General features: G+C 40.6%; 1 protein-coding gene across 2 annotated transcripts in view; it reads left to right on the top strand.

Annotated features, from left to right (window-relative positions):
• Positions 1–1,576: 1,576 nt before the first annotated feature.
• The window catches only part of DLGAP4 (DLG associated protein 4), a 175,323-nt gene continuing 170,899 nt past the window's right edge, over positions 1,577–6,000 (top strand). For both annotated transcript variants that reach the window (XM_063455661.1, XM_063455660.1), the window contains exon 1: positions 1,577–1,907. The gene's annotated coding sequence lies outside the window, so the exon portion shown is untranslated. The remainder of the gene's footprint in view (positions 1,908–6,000) is intronic.

Raw genomic sequence — 6,000 nt, 5'->3', positions numbered from 1 at the left:
ACTTCTCAGAGGGAAAGAGAGGGGTTGCTGTGGACATAAGACTCTAATATATTATTATCATAGGAGTTCTAATTTGTGAGCTGAAAGAGGTTTACAGAGATTTTTCTTTTTTTTATTACGCCTCCTTCCCCATTGAGTGATGGACTTGGAGGGAGCTCTCCTAGTTTTAATAGGTCCTGGAGCATGATATTAGCCTTTATACATTCTTATGCATTTATATGTTTTTGTTTTTTTTTAATAAGCACTTTTTTTTAAAGTATTTATTTTGGCAGGGAAGCGGGCAAATGTTTTTGGAAAATTAATTCTTGAGTAATTATGTTGAGGGGTTTTCAACATATTAACTATTGCATTCTTGTCTTATAGTAAATTACCCATAAAGTTATGCGTATCTAATGTCATAAAATGTCAACAAAATTATATTCCTAATGACTATAGTGTGTGTATTTGTTATAATGATCATAATGTGAGCATGATGCAAAAATATATATCTACATTTCTGTCCACATGTTTTTCCACGTTAAATACCTTTTACACACATTTAATCTGACAGTCAAGCTGTCCTCTTAGTCACTGTTTAATTTACAATCCAATGTGCTGCAGTGCAGAGTCACAAAAAACACATTAATTTGTCACAGTCCAAATACTTACGAACTGCACTATATGTACATTCCCTCAGTTATTCCGTTTTGACATTGTTATATTTGGTGATTACATTTCCATATGATTAAGTAGCCTGACTCTATACATTTCTTGTCTGATCCCAAATCCTACAGACAGAATCTTTTTACAAATCAATGTCTTGTCCGCTCAGCACATCATCCCCCATCCCCATCCCCCAACCCATTTGTAAAGATAATAGATTAATTTGGGTTACTCTCCTACATACAATTAAGACAGTGCAAACTATATCAGAACATAAACTGGATTTAGTTTTTTTTAATCCAAAACCTCGGATTTGGACTAATTAAAATATTTTGTGATTGTATGTGCAGCTCAGATGGACGGACAAATGGATAGATTGTTGGATGGAAAGATGGATTGATGGTTGGACATATACAGTAGTTAGATATAGACAGACAGACGGGATAGATAGATAGTAAATTCTCACTGCCAGGGTCCTCATTAACTTTTATTTCATTTAACGTTTATTGTCTCCTAGTTTGTTTGAACCCCATACGATAATGTAAAATAAAGCTATTTGCAGTTTGTGAATAAATATAAATTTTAAATAATGGACACATTTGTTTTTCTCTCTTTTTTCTTTTCTTATTCCATTTCCAAATCACTGAAACTGTTATTATATAAATACATGTATAAGTTTAGATTTATATATACATCCATCCATAAACACACACACTCGCAAACACACGAAGATATTTATTTATATATTTATTTTTTCATTCATTGATTTCATTGACTCCGCAGGCAGAAGGAGAGAGAGAGCACAGAGTGGATGTGCGTCTACAGACAGCTCCAGATCCTATGTCCTAGATCCCCATCCCTGCAGGATTCCAGGCCTGCTCTTCCATCCCTCCCCCCTCCTCTCCCCCTTTCCTCTGTAGGGAGACAGAGCACAGAGAGCCTGCATCAGCACCAGCTACAGCATCCCTGCTCTTCATCATCCACCAGAGCATGATACAGGGGGTGGGGGGCACCTTACCATAATACCGTAGGGTTAGGCTTGAGGAGGTGAGACCCGAGCAAAGGAAAGCAGCCACATACCTTTGTAACACTGCAGAAAGAGGAGAAGGGGAGGAAAAAGGTGGGGGAAGAAGAGGAGGGGGTCTTAGAGCTTGGTGTTGGTGGCCGCAAAAGGGGGGGTACAGCCGGTTTTCACCTGAAGACAGAAGGAGGAGAAAGAGTGAGGAGGGAAGGAACCGTGTTGCATCTTCAACGTCAGACTGTAGGTAAGATGTTTTTTATGTAAGGTGGGGGAGGGTGTACCTTAGTTTTGGAAGGGGGTAATATATGAGTGATGGGAAGGTGGCGGCAGTTATACAGCCCCCACATAGCCAGTATGTAGCCCCCATATAGCCAGTATGTTGGCTACGGTTACAGAAGTGGGCTATTAAGGATTCATGGGTGTGTGTTAATTAAAATGCATATAACGAAATGGGTATTTATTTTGTTGTCCCCATGGCATTGCCACTCATAGGCAGGTGTTCCTGCAGGCCCCACTTATTGTAAACGAGTTAACTGCTAGTAATGGTAACTAGTAACCGGGGTACTCTGCGTTTCTCTCTGCTGTTCCTGCGCACACGAAGGGATAAACACTACTATGTAACCAGTGATGTGCTATTTTGCTATTCCAATGCAATTCCCCTCCAGTCCAGAAATTTGCCCTCCTGTTATTTCTGACCATATTGCCTTACTTCCATGCCTGCACCCTTCCCCCTAGCACCAATTATTCCTGATCTCTTTTCCTTCTGCTACACCTGACCTTTCTCTACTCCCCCCTCATCCCCTGCTACTCCAGCCCTGTGGTAGTGCAGAGTATCAGACAAGGCTGTGTGTAGCCTGCATGTAGTACAGAATAGGGGAGACATAGTCTGTCTGGGCCTATTAACCTCTCTCTACCCATTCATTCACCTACACGTAGCGCCTATATAGCAGTTAGTCTGTACGTTTAGCTATTTGTTAGCCGTGCGTCTAACTGTATGTCTGTCACTGGAATTGTCTGTTTACTTGTGTTACAGTATTGATTCCGAGATGTCACATGTCCCACTTGTGATGTCGCTGTGATGTCACTGCTTGTGCTGGTGCTGATGCCATGGAGGGTTTCCTGCATCTTTACATCATCACCATCCATCACCCTAGTCTTCGTTCATTGAAACATTCTGCTTCCATTGACAAAACAATGGAATATGACCCTCACACTGCAGCGACTCTGTTTATTCCGGAGACCAGTCTAGAGCTGGATGCTGTACATGTACCTATGTTAGCAGAATGTAATTAGCTGGTTGAGCCGATGTATCATCTGGGAGAGAGCTGAAGGGCCGCAATGCTTACAAAACACTCAGCCATTCACCGATTCCATCAAACGCTCCATGATCTTTGCCCTGCTCTTCTTCTCTGCTCTCACTGCTTTCCTGCTGTGTCCTTATTTCTTTCTCATTCCCTGTTTTTTTTCCTTCTTTAAAACCATCGGCTTTGCTTCCCATGTCCTAATCCCTCACTGCTGTCCCTGGTCTCTCTTTACCTCCTCTATACATATTCTTCTATCTTCGCCCATCTCGTCTTGCTCTCTACCTCTTCCTAAATTCTTTTCCACCCTTCTCTTATTATGATTACGTTTTACCAATGGTGTATCTTACGCTTTGCTTGTTGCCCCTCCCAACATCCTTTGCTATCTTTCTCTCTGAATATACTTTCCTTTTTACCATTACTCATCCGGTTTTCTCATTTCGCACCCCACATTTCCTTGTCACCTGTATCCCACACCATCCAGGCAGTACATCACCCTGATAGTTTGTCACCCTAGGGTCACTGTCTGGTTGGCCTGAATCTTGTGGCAGTTCTGCCCATACTGCTCACTTTAGTTATGTTCACTTGCCTATCTTGTCTTCTACTATCTTCTAGTCCTTGAACACTTTTCCTCTCTGTACTTTTTGGGTTCCTATTATCCTTTTTCATTTTCATTCATTCCTCCTCACCCAATCCCCCCTCCTCCTTTTTGTTTCCTGGAAGCGTGATGCAAGAGATTACAAATAGTTTGCACCTTTTCTAAAAAAATTTTTTTATTTTTTTCATATATGATATAGAAACCACAACAAAAAACGTGACACAGTCAAAAGTTCGAAGATAATTAAAAAACAAACAAAAAAAAAAAAAACAGTCTTAGCGCTCTTCTAAGCACCTTGGCTGTGAATGGTTATTCTCTCTGCTATCTGAACACTGAATCACAAAAACGAATGCAGTGTGTTTGAGTCAGATTGTTCCTCATGTTGCAGCGTGCGAGACTTGGGATGCATGTGGCACAGCAGTGTGGAGAACTCTGATTCGTGTTTGTATGAGATTCTGAATAAAGCAGCATTATATCACTTTCTCTTCAATGTAAACTGCTACCACGCCATCCGGAGAGGAAAACAAATCAGCACACAGATGTAAACTTAGCAGTCAATTAAGTGAAGGTGCTTGTTCACTTTTGCCTTGAATCGTGCCACCTTCCCACCACCTCCCCCTACCCCTCTCTCTCCACGTGCATCATTATATCCTTATTCTCTTAACAGCTTCTTTCTATTAACATATTTATTAAATCAAATAATCCTATCATCATTTACTCCACCAATCCCCTCTGTCCAACTCCATCCTTTATTCACATGCTCTAATTCCCTCCATATTTACCTGCGCTCATACACCTTGTCTTCACTCCTTGTCTACTCTTGTGTTTACCTGCCCCGTCTTTCTTTCTTCACCTGCCCTCTCTAATTCTCGATTTGTGCCCACTCTTCTTAACACCATTATATCTTCTGCTGCTCCGTCTAACGCCACCTTAATTTTCACTTGGTCCCTCAAACTCCCTCCAATCGTCTCCTACTCCCTCTTTCCCCAATATTAACCTGTTGCCTCCAACTTTCTCATATTCGGACCAGCTCTTTCTAATTCCCTCCGGTCAACTGCCCTATCTAACTCCCTCCTAATTCCATCGTCTCTCTCAGACTCATGTCTCAACCCATATACTCCAGCTACCTCCAATCTTCATGTGCTCTCTGTAATTTCTTTTACCCTTTACACTTTTGCGTTTCTTTTTTTCCCCTCCTATCTCAGTCCAACTTCGGCTTTCTTATACTTCTTTTTCCGTCCCTCGTTCTCTTTTACCCTCTTCTATGTCCGCTTGTTGTACAAGTCCATTTTATCGCCACTTGTTCTCCTACACTTCTTCTACCCCTTGTTCGCTTGCTTAATTCTTTAGCTCTCTGTTCTTTTAACTTCAAGTATTCTCCTTCCTTCATTCAAACTACTCTTTAGCTATGTCAACACTCAGTTACTTTCTCTCACTTTTTCTTTCTTCAATCACTCCCGTTATATCTCTTTCCTGCATTCTTACGGCCTTCCTTTTCACCTGCTGTGTTTTAATTTATTTTAGCATTATTTACTGTACCGGTCTTTATTTCCCTGGTCCCTTTTACTCCAACCTACCATATCATACTCTCTTACCATCGCCCTTTCTTCTCTTTATCTTTTTTGTTCTTGCTTTTTTTTGTTCCTATTTCTCTTATTCCATTTTATATTTATCTTCCTCTTCCTGGCTGTTCTCACCTGGCCCCTAATACATCCAAATGCTCCCTAATTCCTTTTAACTTCCCAATACACACCTTTACCCTTTATACCTTACATACATTGGCCTCTTCTCGCATGGTGGCCTTCTCTCTTTGCAGTTTCCCTTTTTCAATTCTCTATTCCCCACTTGTAGGCTTGTTTTTTCCTCAGTCTCCTTTTGCTGCCTTATATATACTGTCAACTTTACACAGTTTTCATAACCCCCTTCCCCCATCTCTATCCATCTCTGCTTTCTCTCTGCTCCCCTGTGTAATCTTCACTGTGCCATCTTGTGTTCCCTCAGGTTAATCCTTCTCACTATCATCTGCTGCTCCCCCCCTCCCCCCTAATACTTAGAAACCCCCTGATGCATCTGTCTCAATTTTTTTCTCGCCATCTCAATCCCTCGCTCTTCATCATCCCTTCCCTAACTTTCTCTCTTGACATTCACCCATACCATAGCATGGCAACTTTCAGGAAGACATCATATTTTTAAATGCTTTCTTCTATTTTATTCAATAGGCTACATTAAATTAGATTTTGTTTTAAAAGAAAACCCCAATTGATTTGGATTAAATCACATATTTTGTGAATGTATCTGTCTATCTATCTATAAAAAAAGTCGCACTCATATACTTTTTTAAATATGACATAATGACCTATTTATTGGACTAATGTTAAATTTCTGTATGTCTAACTATTTTTGCCATAACTACATAGCCTTGCATACCAGCTGTATAT

The sequence above is a fragment of the Pelobates fuscus genome, chromosome 5 (assembly GCF_036172605.1).
Source record: "Pelobates fuscus isolate aPelFus1 chromosome 5, aPelFus1.pri, whole genome shotgun sequence".
NCBI lineage: Eukaryota > Metazoa > Chordata > Amphibia > Anura > Pelobatidae > Pelobates > Pelobates fuscus.
Note: the sequence above shows the minus strand (reverse complement) of the source record. Positions and strands in the feature narration are given on the sequence as shown.